Source organism: Cebus imitator, unplaced genomic scaffold, assembly GCF_001604975.1.
Source record: "Cebus imitator isolate Cc_AM_T3 unplaced genomic scaffold, Cebus_imitator-1.0 Scaffold64, whole genome shotgun sequence".
Taxonomy (NCBI): domain Eukaryota; kingdom Metazoa; phylum Chordata; class Mammalia; order Primates; family Cebidae; genus Cebus; species Cebus imitator.
Window position 1 is genome coordinate 278,806 of NW_016107379.1, and position 19,128 is coordinate 297,933.

At 36.5% G+C, this 19,128-nt stretch overlaps 1 pseudogene; it reads right to left on the reverse strand.

Annotated features, from left to right (window-relative positions):
* Nucleotides 1–2,003: 2,003 nt before the first annotated feature.
* Nucleotides 2,004–13,784, reverse strand: LOC108305504 (annotated as a pseudogene).
* Between the last annotated feature and the right edge of the window lie 5,344 nt (nucleotides 13,785–19,128).

The following is a 19,128-nucleotide window of genomic DNA, read 5'->3' on the forward strand; positions in this document are numbered from 1 at the left end:
GATCAAGAGATTTTAGCTTAAATACACAGAGAAAGAACATAGCCGACCAATAGAGACTATTTATTGACCACAGGAAATAGTACAATAGGATGTGTATCTAAGCTTATTTTTCTTAAAACTGTCAGAAAATACCAAATTTCACTTCATCCTTATAAACCAATGGAATATATAAACTTTATAGTTTCTAGAAAGCTAATAATTTTAAATATAGCTGTAAGCTATGTAATTTTGTTGGTTTTCCATGCCATTGCTTTGTATTAAAATGCTTCTTTTAGAGTTTACAAATGCCTTCACACAGTATCTCATTCAAAGCTCAGAACAACACAATGAATTAATTTAGTTAAGTAACATTGCTGTATATTACAAATAAGGAAGCCTAAAATATTTTTTTAAAGTTTTAAAAACGTTAACTTTCATCAAGTATTATAGCAGCAAACTAAGACTGTGTAACTTAGCCATAAATAACTATTGCATTGCCAGCGTTCACAGTTGTGTTGCTGAGGATGCAAAGAATGGATGAGTCAAAGGATATGTATGTGCAACATCACTTAATCATGACTAATTTGGCTCACCTGAATATTCTGAATGTCAACCAGCCAGGAGTGGGCCGCAGGATATATAGCTGGGATGTGAATGAGCAAGCAGAAATAATTATCAGCGTAACATAAGAAGCATCAAACTTAGAAGTCTGCTCCTGACTCAGTTTGAGAATTTAGGCAAGCAGTTCCCTCTGCCTTATTTTTCCACTAGGCCATAAATGAAGAAATTGTGGATGTTTTTTAAAAATTATAGATGTTTTAACTTTTCCAGTTATATTTTGCATTGATTATAGGATTGAAAGGCTAGAAGGAAACCCAATTAACCAATGTTCTTAGAAAATTAACATAATTGGTTTGGGCTGGTTTACTAAGAACAGATTTTAGAAATATAAATGAAAACATTTCAGAATGAGATCATTTCTTCAATTTTAAAAAAAGTAACAATACAATCAGGCTATTTTAATATCACTCAATGAGCTCAAAATGACTACAGTCATTTTTCTATTAACTGTAAGTTTTAAAACATTTCTGAGGTAACATGAATGTACACCCAAAATGAGTATTATAAAATAACAAAAACTATATACAGATTTTACGTTTTCTTTTTACTTCGATTTTTGTATATTTTCATTTCAATTGTTATTCAAAACATTCAAAATTATGTAGTTATATAATCGATAATGCAGTTAATATCCTGTAGTTTTATGACTCCTAATTTATCACCTGAGAAAGCTAAAACGAAATGAGCATATGAGTTTCCTTCTCCATGTTACTTGTTTACTTAACTTTTGAACTTTTTATTTCATATACTTTCATTAAGTCTCTCTAAAAAACATTTTTTTTCTCTGTTATAGTGGAAAGAGTATCATCTTTGCTGCCATCCAAGCTGAGATTCAAAATCCTACCACTTTATTAACAATGTGGCTTCAGGAAATTTACTTAATCTGTAAGCTTTATTTTTCTTGTTCTTAAAATGACGATTTTTACATATATCTCATAAGCTGATTGTGAGACATTAGAGGAATAACATGAACAGTGTTCAGCACTTAACAGGTGTTTTGTACACAGTAGTGTTTTCTTTTTTTTCTTTTATTTTATTCCAGAAAACTTTTTTGCAAGTTGTTTTATTTACAATGCCAACTTTTAAAAGGTCACTAAGGTTAACTGGACAATAAACTAGGTAGACATTGCTTTACAAAACAGAGGGAAAGCCCAAAATGCCACTTACAGAGAACCCACAGTTCAGTTTTATTCAGAGAGAAGAAAAAAGAAACTTTCAAACATACTAGAAGAAACTCAGCCATAGGTTTGGAATCTGTACTCAAACTACACATGCATTGAGGACAATATTCTGCTAATACAATTGACTTGCTGCTGTTTGTCTAATATTAACAATTGTAAGCATAGCAGTGCAACTAGTATTCAGAACAATCCTGACAGTGTTACAGTGTCAGGCACAACATTTCACTTCTCTTCACACCACTGGTTCTCTTTGTGTAACTGGGTTTCCTCCTCTTCAGTAGAGTCATTTTTGATATTGAAGGTCTTGCGAATCTCCTCAGGAGTTTTCCCCTTGATCATATTGGCAACAGTTTTGCATGTAACATTAAGCAAACCTTTGAGGTCTAAGTAGTTTGCAGCCAGAATGAGTTCAAAAATTGTTCCTTGGTCATCTTTCAGGAATTCTTGGTCCCAAACAGGTATATCGTCTGTTTGCTTTTCTTTGTTCTCATCATCCTCAAGAGGAGGAGGGTCATCTTTGTGGTGGGTGCACCACTAAATAACTTTTTAAATAATATTGCTGCATTAACATTTGGTAGAGAAACTGGGTCATCATCTTCATTCCCAAATCTTCTAACATGGTCTTGATAGTCACAGATTGTTTGGTAATTTCCACATCAACTTCAAATATCTCTCCATCAGAACTCTGCAACTTGAAGGCATGGTATTTGGTGTTAAGGAGAGGCTGGCTGGAGGCTGACAAGAGCCAGGAGGCATCAGCGAAGGAAGAGGAAGGCGGAGGATGAAGCCAGTTCACAGTAGTGTTTTCTATCGTCTGTTTACTTCTTTTTTAAACTTTTACTTAAGGATTTTAATTGTAGAACTGGTCTTGTGAAAAAGTGAAACAATTCATCTCCTGAAACCCCAATTCTTTTCCCTTCAGATATCAAGAGTCTTTTTCTCTAATAATCTCAAAATCTGTAAAGAGTTCTATACTTTAGCCATTTATACGTGCTTAATAAAGATTTAGTTTCAGATTCCATTGAGTTTGAAAAGGACTTACAGGTAGATAATCTAGCCCATTTTACAGTTAAGGTAATGAAGGGATAAAAAAATGTACATAATTTTCTCAAATACACATGGTGACAGTGCCAGAATTTAATCACTCTTTTAAAAATCAGGTCCACTGCTATTTGTATTACATCTCTTTTAGCATTTTAAGCTTCTTGGTAATTGTTGAATGATAAGCTTTGTGTTATCTTAACAGAACTTGGGTCCCAGTATGTGAAAAGGTATTTTGGGTTACAGCTGGGAAATGGTGCAGACATCTCAGACTGGTCTGGCTACCTAATTTTCAGGGCCCAGTGCAAAATAAAAGTGTGAGATATCTTTTTCAAAAAAAAAAAATAATAATAGAAAAAGAGTACCATTAAAGGTATTCAAATATAAAGATTTTTCTTCTATTTTTCCTTCTTTTTCAATTTATACTGTTTTTATTAGCATTTAATTTTGTTCCAAGTAGAAAATCTTTTAAATTTAAAATCATTAGCACAAATTTTACTCCTTGTCTTCATATTGTGCCATGCCAGTTTTAGATGTAAATATAAGACCATTTAACCTGTATGCAGAATCACCAAAATTAGACAATTCTATTTTGTGTCTTGTATGTATTCTGTTGTTACCAGAACAGTGGAAATCGACACAAAGCTAACATGTTTTTATATTTCCTTTCTTGAAGGATACACATTCTACCAATACATTCTACCTTTGACTTACTGATAAGTAAGGAAGGAAAGCCAAAGGCATTATGGACTGTCCTATCTTTCCCTTTTCTTCTGTCCTTATTTTCAGCATAAGTGGTTGGCTAATACGTAAAAAGCAGCTCAGCACCATTGCCTTCTTTCTGCATTCCAAACAAGTTCCAGTTGAAACTCAAAGGGTGGCCTCCCAGGGCCTGAGCAAGTCCCCCTACATCCCCACCCCACCCTTAGTCAATCTTAGTAGTAACAAAATGAACTCATAGTGGCTTTATGTCTCACTGAACTACTACACCCCCTATGAGTCCACTGGAATTCTATGCTTATGGGGCATCACAAATGCTATATATAAATGTGGCAGCAAGGAACAGTGGTGGACACTCATATTGAGGCCTCTATCTCCTGTGCACACTCATAGGCTCCATTGTCCCATTAGATTTCATTTGCAAAACATAATTTAGGGATAAATTTATTTAAAATTTCAAGATGGCAATGGCAGAGCTTTAAACCTAACATGCGGTCTTTCTGAGCGTAGGACCCTGTGACACTGCACCGATTGCATGCTCATGAAACTGAACCTACTTTAAAGGTTCTTGAAATCAAAGAATCAGGCCAATACTTCGCTCGCCTATGCAGAGGAACAAACCTGTTCTGCTTTGTGTTACCTCTTCTCTTCTTCGTTTTTTTTCTTTTTTTTAGACAGGGTCTCGTTCTGTCGCCAGGCTGTGTAGTGCAGTGGCAGGCTATCTCGGCTCACTGCAACCTCCGACTTCCTGGTTCAATCAAGTCTCCTGCCTCAGCCTCCCAGGTAGCTGGGACTACAGCCATGCGCCACCACACCCAGCTAATTTTTGTATTTTTAGTAGAGACAGGGTTTCACCATATAGGCCAGGATTGTCTCAATCTCTTGACCTCGTGATCCGCCCACCTCGGCCTCCCAAAGTGCTAGGATTACAGGTGTGATCCACCTCATGATCCACCGCGCCCGGTCACCTCTTCTTTTCTTCCCTTATTCTTTCAAGAAGCTTTTTTCTAGAAATTCTTCCTTCACACCTGACACTAACTTTCTACTGCCAGTTTCCTCTGCTTACTGACCTTTTATTTTATATTGTTGTGTTTTAACTTAATTTCTCTTTCGCACTGTTATTCACCAGTCATATGAAAGATCTGAAGTAGTGTATCAAACTTTCCAATCTTTTCAAAGGTATTTATTAACATTGTACATTATGACAAAACTATTGCTTGACTATTTTTTATTATTCTTTCTGAAATATGTCCTACAAATGCAAGCTATTTCTGCACAATTTTTTTCCCTAGGTTAAACCTAATACATTTTCATGCTGGGGGGGTGATTGTCTCTTATAAAAGTAACAGTAGTAAATGTTTTGTCTCTTGAAACTTTGATAAACATTTTTTTTGCTTTCCCTTTTATAGTGCTTTCATGGTGTTTACTAAACTTCATGTTTCTCCCTAAACGTGCAGGACTGAATTGTCTTTCTTCAGATGTATTTTATCATTTAACATCTTGCTTAGTTGAAGTATCAGTAATGAACATCTACAATGACTAATTTCAGGAGAAATATGAATAATAATAGAGTTTAAATTTCTTTAGTGTTTTATGGTTACCAAAACATTTCACATACATTTTAAAATTTGATCTTCATGGCAACCCTGGGACTGACCTACAAATATTTGTTAGTCTTACAATTAATAAATAATACATTAAATAGCATATTAACATGTTTATTTCTTCCATCTTAAGGTTTAAACTTTTATTAGAACTTCTTTGGAAATTGTCCATTAGTCTCTTTTCTAAAAGCCTCTAAAGGGGACTATCAAGCCTTCATGGTAAAGAAATAAAATGGTCATTTTGGAGTCATCACAGCCAGTTGAGTTTGTAGCCAACTGCAGCTAGCCACAATCTATAATCACAATTAAATAACTTAAAAATAAATGATTCTGGCCGGGCGCAGTGGCTCAAGCCTGTAATCCCAGCACTGTGGGAGCCCGAGGCGGGTGGATCACGAGGTCAAGAGATCGAGACCATCCTGGTCAACATGGTGAAACCCTGTCTCTACTAAAAATACAAAAAAAAAAAAAATTAGCTGGGCTTGGTGGCGCGTGCCTGTAATCCCAGCGACTCAGGAGGCTGGGGCAGGAGAATTGCCTGAACCCGGGAGGCGGAGGTTGCGGTGAGCCGAGATCGCGCCACTGCACTCCAGCCTGGGTAACAAGAGCGAAACTCCGTCTCAAAAAAAAAAAAAAAAAAAAAAGATTCTTTATTATAGTATATTTTTAATTTGCCCTGTGTTATGTACTAAGTTAATGTAGAGCATAGGAAAAGAGGTGGCTGGGTAATTAGTTCCAGCCCTTTTATAACATCAAAAGGCTAAGTCTGCTTAGCACCAGAGGCTTCTGGTGTTATAAAACACAGCTCCAAAACTATCATAAAACCAAATCCAAGCCCCACTTTTTTTCTTTTCTTCTTCTTCTTCTTTTTCTTTTTTTGGGAGACAGGCTGGAGTGGTACAGTGGCATGAACCATGATCATGGCTCATTGCAGCTTTGACCTCCTGGGCTCAAGCAATCCTCCTGCTTCAGCATTCCAAGTGTCTGGGACCACAGGCACATACCATCATGTTCAACTAATTCTTTTACTTTTTGTTGAAACGTGATCTCTCTGTTGCCCAGGGTGGTCTCAAACTCCTGGACTCAAGCAATCATCCTGCCTCAGCATCCCAAATTGCTGGAATTACAGATGTGATTCCAGCTGTACAGTCAGGCCCCAATTTTCTTGAAAATATTTCATACATTACCTTCCTTCAAAATTTAAATTACATATGCTGATTCTTGATATCTTTATGCTTAAATAATTTGTTAGAGCCTCAGCTGTCTATTCTTAGGTAAATTTTAACAAAGCCTTCACTGTTTGCTGCCTTCTTTAAATTTTATTCTGATGACCAATTTCTATTTTACATTCAGATTTCTTTTCCTTCTACTAACTTTCCATAACTTTAGCTGTGAGACACCAATAGCTGGAATACTTTTGAACACCCATCCTTCCTCTCTCTGTGGTTTCACTTTCCTTCCTTTTCCTCTCAGGTGTTCAGTTTCTCTATTCTCAGGTCCTTCCATACCCGGTCCCTCCCTGCTCCTTCCTTCTGGTTGATATAGCTGACTGGGAGCCATCAGTTCTCAAAAAGAAGAGGCAGAAAGCACATTCATAGCCTATACTTTTTGGCTACTTTCCTGTTGTTGCTTCTTTTCTACATGTTTCTCCACCCTGCCAACCCCACCTTTTTCTACCTCCAAACTCCCTACCTCCCTCTCTGTGACTGTTATGTCTATTTCCAGCACATTTTCTCTATTTTTGCCCCTTTATTAATTTCTCGTAACTGCTACTGGAATTATTTTAATCATTCTCCAATTATTCTTCCATGTGGTAGTCTTAATGTTACAGCTTAAGAATAAAGGCTAAAAGATACAATTATTGTCAAAAAGAAGAAACATCAGATATTAAACTCACTGAGTAAGGGTCACACTGACTGTTAATATTGGGGCTTAGGCTGGAGACTGGCAATCTCAGCCCCAAGCAGTTCCAAAACTTTTATACTTCTTGAATATTAAGAGTCGTGATAGTGGATTCTGGCTTTCCACTGCCAAAATGCACACTAGAAGTAAGTGCTCTGTTTTTGGTGTGACGTCAATAATGTATAAGATAACTATGCATTCATGAAAGAAACAATTTTTCTTTGGTTCTATTCCACATTTGTGGATATTGTCAATGTCTTTAAGAAGCATGTCTGTTACATGTCTAAGGATGCCTTGAGGATACGTATTCTTGCTTTAATTCACACAGAGATAAAGGTACCTTATACTTTTTCTCCTGGGTTCCCATGAAAATTATTCACAAGAAAAATTCACTAGTATGTCATTGAAAATGATTAATTCAAAAAGAAGAAGAACTTGAAGGACATGTCTTCAAGTAGCTGAAGTGTTATTAAATGGAGTAGCAATTAAATAATTAAACATATTAACAGAGGACAGTAATAGGACCAAAAATGAAAGAATGTTAAACTGGGGGAGAATTTTTCCTAGTTGTACATGTTTCCCTATCTTTAGATTATATCCTTTTTCTATGGCTTAGCTACTCTAGGGGAAAGGAGTGTTTTCTCCATCCTATGGGAGATTCTATAATAAAGTCCTTCAGATCTGGTCTCATAGCTTAAATATAACTTAAAGAAATTTGTCAAACCTTCTATCACAGTAGATTTTAACTAGAGGTAATTTTGTTCACGAGACAGTTTCGGGAAACATGTTTGGTAGCCACAACTTAGGGTGCGGTGCTCCTAGGCAGAAGCCAGAGATGCTGCTAAACATCCTGCAATGCACACTACGGTACCCCACAACAAAGAAATATTCATTTCTAAATGTCAGCCATGCTGAGGATGAGATGCCCTAGTTTATCAAGACAATAGTCTGGTTAATTAGTTCTGCTGCCTAATCCCATTTTGGATATTAGAAGCCAAATACAGTGGTCCCTATTTATCCAGGGGCAATATGTTCCAAGATCCCCAGTGGATGCCTGACACTGCTAATAATACTTAACTCCATTTATACTATGTTATTTTTTCCAATACAAACGTCCCTATGATAAAGTTCAATTTATAAATGAAGCGCGGTTAGAGATTAACAACTTCCCTTTGGCATATGCTTGGCTTCTTTTTGACATATTTGAATTGCCAGCATCACTACTCTTGTGCATTGCTGCCATCATTAAATAAAATAAGTGTTACTCAAACATAAGCACTAAGTTACTAAGGACAGGTAACATGTACAAAGTGGATGCTGGACAAAAGGATGATTCATGTCCCAGGCAGGATGCAGCAGGATGGCATGGGATTCATCACACTACTTGGAGAGACATGCAATTTGAAACTCATGAGTTTTTCATTCTGGAATTTTTCATTTACTATTTTTGGACCAGGACTGACCATGAATAACTGAAACTAGGGAAAGCAAAACCATGGATGAGGTGGGGGATTGCTGTATTACTTCATTCTTTCTCTTATGCTTTCTATAAATCCTTACCATTGCTTCCCATTCCCACGTAGTTTGATATTTTGGACAAGCTTGATGAAGGGCTTACAGAAAGAAAAAAGAAAAGTGTATTTACAATTTTCCAAATATGGTCCTTGTTAGAAATGTCTTACCATTAGAAACATTCACAGATAGCTTGTTAATATAGCTGAATAAGAGTTTGAGCTATTAATTTAAATTCCTTTAGCTCTGTATTTCCTCTTTCCATGATCTCCATCCAAGCAAGTGGCTGACTCTACAGTTTGTTGAGTCAAAGAGACCATATGATTATGTAGAAACTAGAGCAGCATACCATATTTCTGGGATTTGTAGTAAAAACCCTAACACTTAGGAGAAGTTAGAGGCTTTGTGGATGAAGACAAAGGGACAAGGGGATTCACATACATCAGCAGGGTATCTTACAGACTCAACAGCAGAAACTAAAAGAACACTCACAAACTAACTTCCACCCACAAACTGAAAGAACCTCCAACATTGTAGGAGCATTTGTTCAGGAGGCAAACATATGAGGAAAGAAATAACTTGGGGCTGTAAAACTCTGGTAGCTTTGTCAGACAGGAAAAAGACATAGAGAAAAGTGTCTGGCAGATTCATACTGCAAATACAACATACATATAGCTGAGCTTTAATAATTATTAAGGAGTAGTTTAGGGCAACAATGATCATTCCAATGGCAATCAATATTAACAAATGGCTAATAATCGAGGTCCCCTAAATTACCCTAAGCTTGCTCCAAACCTGGAGGGCAGGATGGAAAACGCAACAGTGACTCATTGATATTTTGCCAATTTGATGTAATGAAGAATTAGAGGACAGTAAACAATTGAGTTTACTTCTCTGATTCTTCACTATGATGGATTAGCAAAAATTGTATTAATGAGTCACTCTTGAACTTTCCATCCCTTCCCCCAGGTTTACTCAATTGTAAAATTTTAAAAATTACATTGCTCATACCTGTAGATTTGGAAATTCATGTTTCTTAACAACAGAGTAGTACTTAGTTCCCCACCACTGAAAAGTGTTTAAGGAAAAAGCATATTTCCTCTACCATTCACAATTTCACCTGTGCATAATCTGTTTAAAATTGTATTTTTCAACCTGCTAATCATGGTCTATTAGTGAGTTGCGAAATCAAATCAGCAACTTACATTTTAAAGAGAATAGTTCAGATGAAAAAAGAAAACAGAGTATGTCAAATGTATGATACATGCCTAGCTTAATAATTGCTTGGTGAGAGTGTGTACCAGAAGCCACATAAAATGTACTGCTTAAAGCAAAATGTTTTAAAGACACTGTTTCAGGAAACAATTAGTACTCATCCCATCATGCCCTACATTCCAGTTTACTAAATCATCATAAGAAGTCTATTATCTTCATATAATTCTGAGCAATTTCTCATCTAACCTTTTTCCCCCCTTTCTTTCCTCTCATTTTCCATGGTGCCATCTGGAACTCATGTTTCCTCATGAGAAAAATCCATTATGTCTTCAATGGCATTTAAAAATGCCCCTTTATCATCTTGTCCTAACTTAATCTTTGCTCTCCCTCATGATCTTGCTTCCCATACAGCCCTCTCAAGTCGCAGCTGTTTCTCTCATGCTCCCTATGCAATTTAGGCCAGAAGTGGGGTGAGTACTCTTCCAGACCACTGTCCCTCACTTCTTTCTAAAATCCCTGACTTTAGACCTGTTGCCATCAGATTACACCACTTGCTGTCCTACTTGTTGGGGACATCTACAGATACTCAGATCTTCTTATTTCTTATAAATATTATTTCCTGGTTCTCTTGCTCCCTCGTTATTTCTGTTCTTTCTCTTCATAATTATTTCCATACCCATATTATATGTCCTTCAATCCCATTGCCTCTCATTTTTTCAGTCTTCTTATCTCTGATGATCTTGCCCTCCACCCACAACCATAGATATAATGCCTTAAGCATGCTGACTGGTTTTTACTTTAAATTCATTACCACTGCCTTTTGCTCCCTGGCAATCTAATCCCTGTACTATCCACCCCTCCACTCTCCTCGATGCTGCTTTTCTCCTCTCCAATCTCCAATGCATTTTTTCCATTCTTATTCTCAAATGAAACAGAAACAATCAGAAGTAATATCATATAATCCCATTATTACATCTTCAAGGTTACCAGTATCCATGACCACTTTTCCTGCTTTTCCTCCTGATATGACAGACAGACTCTCTGTGCTTTTACCTAAGAGCAAGTAGTACACAAATGTTTCTCAACCAGGAGTGATTTTGTCCCCCAAGGGAAAAATGTCTGGATACATTTTTGGTTGTTACAACCCAATGAGAGGGAGCAGGTGATTCTGGCATCTAGTAGGTAGAGGGCTGAGATGCTGCTAAACACCCTACAATATACAGAAGAGCCCCCACAACAAAGAATTGTCTGGTCCAGGGTCCAGGAAGTCAGTAGTGCCAAGGCAAAGAAGCCCTGTCTAGCGATAATGCACTGAAACATGCCCCTCCCCAGCACTTCTCCCCTCCCTCTTTTACATCGCCAAGTTTTCTTCTTATCTGATCATTTCTACCTTCATACAAACATACTGTTGATATTTCATATTTTAATAAGATTTTTCTCATTGCCATATTTCCTTCTAGCTACCTCTCCATTTCTCTGATCCCCATAAACAACAAAATTCATAAATGAGTGAGATAATTTTCTGCTACTGAAATCACCAAATCTTTTCTTCCTATTCTCTCTCCTGAGCTCAGAGAGTTCAACCAAACTCTCTCATCACTCACGATAATAGTGTATCATGTTGTCAAATGTCAGTTATTCTTATCTGACAACTATTAACATTTAGCATGATTGATCACTTCCTGCTTCTTGAAAGAATGTCTTCTCTTGGTTGCTGGCCGCCTATCTCAGTTTGTCTCTTACCTCATTGGCTGGGGATATTCAGTGTCTTGCTTTCATTTTATTCATGGCTTAACTTTAAAATCCTTTGATCTCTTTTCTAACTATAGTAGTTTCCTGGATGACATCATCTAGCCTCATGGCTTTAAATTTTATCTATCTGCTGATGGCTTCTGAATTTATATCTCTAAGATCAATTTCTCTCTAACTCCAGACTTTTATAATCAACACCTATTCAACATTGTCACGTGTTTACCTAATAGATAGCCAAAACAGAGCTCCGAATTTTATCCCCCAGACCTATTCTTCCAGCAGTCTTTCCCTTCTAAGTTAGTGGCATACCCATTCTGCAAAACTGCTTAATTCAAAAAACTTGGTGTCATTCCTATCTTCCTCTGTTTCCTTTGTTCTGTACCCTTTCTATCTATCAGCAACTCCTGTTGCTCTATCTTCAGAATGTATCCAACATCCAACCCTTAAATCCCCTCTAATGCAAATACATCAGTAAAAGCTGCATTATCTTAGGATTGAATTATTTCAATAGTTTCCTAATTTAACTTCCAGCTTTCACCCTTGTGTCCCTTATAGTCTATCCTTTACCCGACTCCCGAGAGATCATTTTGAAAATTAATTAAGACCATGTTATTTTGCTCAGAACCCTTCATTGGTTTCTCTTATCTTTCAGATTAAAATTTGCAATTCTTGCCATTATCTATAAGCTCACACATGATAATGATCACTGTTTCCTTTGACCTCTTCTTTTACCAGTCTTACTCTCTCTCACTCTTTGTCAATCACACTGGCTTCCTTGCTCTTCTTGGACTACATCAAGCATGATTTTTTCAGAACATTTTTTTCTCTCCATAGCTGTGCAACTTGCTTCCTTACTTTCCATGTCTCTGTTCAATGGCGAATAGTCAAAAATGCCTCCCTTGACCACCAGTTGTTATTTAACAACACTTGCACCTCCCACCTAATATCGCCATCCTGCTTACTATGAAAAACTATTCTTCTCTTCTCTTCTGAAACAGAGTCTTGCTGTGTCACCCAGGCTGAGTTCAGTGGCACAGTCACTGATCACTGCAGCCTCAGCCTCCTGGGTCAAGCAGCCTTCCACTTCAGCCTCTCAAGTAGCTGAGACTACAGGCATGTAGTACTATGCCTGGCTAATTTTTTTCCCTTTTTTGTAGAGACAGGATCTTGCCACGTTGCCTAGGCTGGTCTTGAACTCCTGTATGCAAGCGATCCTCCTGCTTGGGCCTCTCAAAGGGCTGAGATTACAGATGTGAGCCACTATGCCAGGCTAAAATATTTTATTTTTTAAGTGGTTTATTTATCATTTGCCTCACTCTATTGGATTGCAGTTCATAAAGGTCATGGTTGTTTTGTTTTTATTATTATTTATTATCATATCTCTAGCACCCAGAACTGTACCTGGGTGCTATAATTTAGTAAACACTTTTAATACTTTGTAAAATTTTGTCATTACAAGTTGACATTTTAAAAACGTCACTTTTAAAATTATTAAGTGTCTCAGAAAACATATCATAAGGTACTGAAATTAAACTCTGCTCTGTATCTCAACCCTCCTCTGAGCAGGACTGACACTTTTGGAATACTATCCTCCTAGAGGACTACTTTCTTGTGTGAGACAATTTGTCAAGGCAAACATAATAAAATATTGATGGAATTCCTTCACATCGAATTAAAACGTCTGCACATTGTACTGTTACACAGTGTCAGGGCGGAACCCAAATCCAGCATTGCAGGAGTCCTCAGTGACTTGCTATTTTTTAGAACTTTAATGCAGCAATCTGGCATCAGTAAATATTTACTCAATTGAATCATATGACAGAAGTACTTTACAATCATCTATAATTACCCATCTTGATACATGGTCTTAACATGGCTATAGAATTGGGGCTCTAACAAGATGTTCAATCTCTGATTTCTAGGCTAAGAACTCTGGGTTTTTAGAGTATTTGCGGATGCCCAAGTGCTCCTCTCAGATTACTGTTCCCTGAGTGGAAAAAGAACAAAGCATCAACAATAAATGAAAAACAAAATATCGCTAAGATTCACTTCTCTTTGTTTTCCACTCTCCATGGTGGCTGCAGTGTATCACCTGCCTTCTGGCATGTAAGCTCTGGGTGACTCTCGGGTCTGCTGGAGTACTGCAGGCTTCCTTGTCATCATGGTGTGATCCTCCCAAGCCAATTTGGGGCTGCAGGCCACCACTTCCACTATTATCACGTTCCCTGTTTTTGCTTGTTTGGGGGGTACCTATCATCCTGCTATGACAGTCTGTTCTGCCCTTCTTCTTTATCCCATGCCACTGTCTCTGCAATTTCTCTGCTATCACTAGTTCCTGAACTCTGGTTACCGACAGCTTGCCAACAGCACACTCTGTGCCCTTGTCATCTCTAGCCTATCACACCTGCTGCTGCCACCTGCTCCAGTACCTTGCCAACATCTCCCCTACTGCCTTCAATGCTGGCCACGCTCCTTCAGGAGGAGAAAGGACTTTTTCTAATCAGTGGCTGCTGCTGGACAGTGACACACTAAACAGTGACATCTGGGAAATATCAAGTCATCTGTCCTTGAGATGGTGCACTACTCTTATTGTTGCCAAGATATTTTACCAGCAAATTCTGGGGTCTGTGGCGTTTACTGTTCTAATACCTTCTTTTACTAACTAACACTTGCAGACTCTATTAAAATAAATTCTAACCATTAGTTTAAACTACTCCATTGTCTTGTTTTCAGAGTCTTCTCCTTTGATTGTCATATCAAAATTTAGTTATGGGGGGAGGGAGGAATATGTAGTGATTAAAAGTTCTGTTGCGGCATCACTGACATTAACTAGGGTCATAGAAATAAGTCAAAACAAAGAGCCCTCTATTATGTTTACAGATATACCTGAATTAAACATTTACATTTTAACATGAATATTGAGTTGGTAAATGATCTGTAAAAGATAATTAATTTGGATATTCGTAACTATATTACATACTTCTAGATAAATAATGTGTTCCATAGTACTCTGTTTTTCCAAAGTGCCAAGGAGAAGGCTGGAGGTGTGTGTGTGAAAGAGAGAGAGAGAAAATGAGAGAATATTAATATAAATTTTTTATCTATATCAAAATAAAACAAAATTGTTTGTAAAATGTATATCTATAAAATAACAGATTAGTGAAGATACACAGATAAATAGAAATCAAAACATATTAATGTTCTATATAAACAACAAATTATAGTGCAAATATGAAGATGATTAATAGAAAGGCTATTTCCAAAGCACAGCTTCCAAAATAGTAAATTAACTTCTTAATAAGGCAGTCTCTGTCATTAATGAGTAGCTCTAACGCTAGAAAAATTACACTAAGCCAAAAGCTACTTTCCTTTATACTAGCTCTATGTTTTAAGTGACACAAAGTAGCCTAATCTCACTTGCAAAGCATATTAAATAATTGAAGACACTTTTATGAAATTGTAAAATCTAGAACAGCCATGTTTCCTTAGAAGTGAGGAGTCAAAAGAGTTTCATGCATTGCTCAAGGGGTTTGTGGAGAGCTTTTAGAAAAGTAATCTGGCAATTACATATCGTAATATAAAATACACATAAACTTTAACCCAGCTATTCCAGTTTTAGGAATCTATGTCACATAAATACAATTGCTGGTACATTTGAATGTACCAATGTATATTAATGCATTGTAAACAAATGGTAAAAAATTACTGGGAACAACTTGAATAATTATAAAATGTATATATTTATTTGATGTAACTCTATTAAACATAAAGCAAATATTTAAAAAAGAGAACTACATCCATATGTATTGATCTATTTTGCCCTTAGTATATTTTTATGTGAAGAAAGAACAACCATGTGTATTATAAAATCCAATTTCTCAGAACTAACTATCCAAATATATATTTGGAGATAATAGCATAGAAAAGGCATGGAAGAACATAGTATACATTGTTAACTGTTCATTATGCTTTTAAAATATACATCTCTTTTGTTTGAATAAGTTTTCATTTCTTTTAAAATTAAATTGTCTAATATCTAAAAATGCAACTTATTAAAAAAATAAAGCACAATCTATGCTATTTCATAACTACATGAAAATATATTTGCTTCTAAAATTTCTTCTGGTTTGGAAATTGTATGCTTATTTTCTAGTCACAGACAAACTTATACCCAAAAAAACTCCTGGTTTTCAGACATGAATCACTAAAGATCTTGTTAATAGTTATTCAATTTCAGTAAAGTTGCTCAACTTTAATAAAGTTGTGACAAAAAGGCCTCTCTTATTTTAAAAGTACACACTTTTGTATTTGGATCAAAAGTGGGAATACATCTAAGTAAAAACATCAAAAGGTTATACCTGAAGGAAAAGGTATGGTTCCCACAAATATTTTATTTTCTAGCCTAAACATCTTTCAAACAAAGAAAACATTCCCAGATCCTTTACATCATGTTGATTGTCATTCTCTCGTTTTGGTTTCAGATATGTTATTCTGCTTTGGAAACATTTATCTATATCTTTCTTAAAGTATTTCAATATTGCAACTGATTTTTAGAAGACTTATCTCAATGGAGATTTACACTGATAGTATAGCAAATGTGTGTTTTATTGTAGTTGTGAATGTTTTAACATCGCTACGTTGAGTTCTCTATTATCTATTTTGTGTTTGAGAAACATTTTTTTAGCATGAATGCAGGACTTTACCGTTATTCATTTTCAATTTGATGATGTTCACTATGCTAAAATTAGAAAAGAACTATACTGTGCATACAGTATGGTAACCACTACATGAAAAATATACCTACCTGTTCAAATAAATCAGGCTTACAGTGGTGCTATTCACAATAGCAAAGAGGTGGAAGCAATCCAAATGTCAATCAATGGATGAATGGATATACAAAATGAACATACAGTAGAATATTATTGGACTTTAAATAGAAAGGAAATCCTGTCATATCCACAACATGGATGAACCTTGAGGACATTAGGCAAATGCAATAAGCTAGTCACAGAAAGACAAATACCGTGTGGTTCTACTTGCATACAGTGATTTAAAATAGTCAAACTCACAAAAACAGAAAGTAGAATGGTGGTTACCAGAAACTGAGGAAAGGGGAGAATGGGAGTTGTTTAATGAGTACAAAGTTTCAGTTTTGCAAGATGAAAAAGCTCTGGATATCCGCTTCACAACAATCGGAATGTACTTAACACTACCAAGCTATACACTTAAAAACAGATAATATGAGAAATTTTATGTTGCATGTTATTTACTACAATTTTAAAAAGCAGAAAGAGCAAAACTTATTGATATAGATGTGAGGGACTGAGGGATGAGGTTGTACACAATAACTCAAAGCATTCTGCCTTAGGCAACTTGATAGATAGTGATTGCATTAATAGAAAGGTGAGCCCAGGCATGGTGGCTCACGTCTGTAATACCTGTACTTTGGGAGGCTGAGGTTAGCAGATCATTTGAGGCCAGGAGTTCGAAACCAGCTTGGCTAACATGGTGAAACCCTGTCTCTATGAAAAATATAAAAATTAGCCAGGTGTGGTGGTGCGTGCCTGTAATCTCAGCTACCTGAGAAGCTGAGGCAGGAGAATCACTTAAACTCAGGAGGCAGAGTTTGCAGTGAGCTGAGATTGCACCACTGCACTCCAGCCTGTGTGACAGAGAGCAAGACTCCATCTCAACAACAACAACAAGAAAAAAGGTGAATATACATGGGGAGGAGCAATCTGAGTAAATATAATAGACACTGTGGTGCTTTGCACTATCTCTTCTTTGCCCAAGTGATTTCAGTACTGCTCTGGTAAGCAGTCTCATGCATATTGCTAGCGTCCTATCTTAATAAGAAGGTTTGCACCATTGCTTTTCTACTTCAGGGCTTTCTCCTAAGGCACAAGTACTCCAAACCAACACACAGATGCAGCCTGGAAGCGGGAGAAAGAGGAATCAATGGATCGATGCTCCTACTTTCCCATCCTGCTGGGATATTGTTTTTAGGCAATTTCTACAGGATGCCTAATATGTCCTCAGTGGATCTGAGCCACAGTTGCTGATGCTGGTAACCAGTTTAACAATGTACCCTCCTCTTACTTTTTTTGTCTTTTTTTTTCAATTTCTGGTTTTATTCTCTGAATGCTCTTTTTTTTCCCTGATTCTTAGAGTAATCTTCCAAATAAAATATGTATTAATACACCCAATGTTTGACTCAGGCTTTCATCAAAACTATAGACAGTTTTCAAAAGAAGACATACATGCAGCCAACAATTGCATGATGAAAAAGCTCAACATCACTGATCATTAGATAAATGCAAATCTAAAAACTACAGTGAGATACCATCTCATACCAGTCAGAATGGCTATTACTAAAAAGTTGAAAAATAACAGATGCTGGCAAAATTGTGGAGAAAAAGAATGCTTATACACTGTTGGGGGGTGGTGTAAATTCGTTCAACCATTGTGAAAGACTGTGTGGCAATTCCTCAAAGACCCAAAGACAGAACTACCATTCAATCAAGCAATCTCATTACTGGGTATATACTCAAAGGGCTATAAATATAAATTGTTCTATTATAAAGACAAATGCACATATTTGTTCATTGCAACACTATTCACAATAGTAAAGACAGGAATGTCAACCCAAATGCCCATCAATGATAGACTTGATAAACAAAATGTGGTACATATACACCGTAGAACACTGTGCTGCCATGTAAAATGATAAGGTCAAGTCCTTTGCAGGGACATGGATGGACCTGGAGGCCATTATCTTTAGCAAATTAATGCAGAAACAGAAAATCAAATGCCACATGTTCTCACTTATGAGTGGGAGCTAAATGACAAGAACACATGGACACATAGAGGGAAACAACACACACAGGAGCCTCTTGAAGAGTGGAGAGTGGGAAGAAGGAGAGAATTAGGAAAAATAACTGTTGGGTACTAGGCTTAATACCCATGAAATAATCTGTATAACAAAGCCCCATGACACAAATTTATGTAATAAATCTGCACATGTACCCCTTATTTTAAAGTAAAAGTTAAAAAACAAAAAAATAAATGAAATATTTAGGACATGCAAAGTGTTAGGAACCTTTGGGAAATTTAGTTGAAGATGTTCACTAGAAAGTTAGAAATTGGCTGGGAATGGTGGCTTATGCCTGAAGTCCCAGGGAGGCCAAGGTGGGAGGATCACTTGAGCTTAGGAGTTCTAGACCAGCCCAAGCAACATAGTGAGACCCTGTCTCTACAAAAACAAATAAATAAATATAATATAATTAACTGATGTGGTGGCTCACACTTGTAGTTCTAGCTACTTGACAGGCTGAGGCAGGAGGATGACTTGGGTCCAGGAGTTTGAGGCCTGCAGTGATATATAAACAAGCTACTCTACACCAGCCTGGGTGACAGAGCAAGATCCTGTCTCAAAAAACAAAAAATTTAAATTTAAAAAGAAAGAAATTAATTAGTGTTACCTCAAAAGTAGTTGTCTTTTCCATTTCTTTTTTCTTTTTTTTTTTTTTTTTTATTCTGATTTTTTTTTTTTTTTTTTCAAAAAATTTTATTTCTGACTAGATTCAGATTTAGAAGTAGAC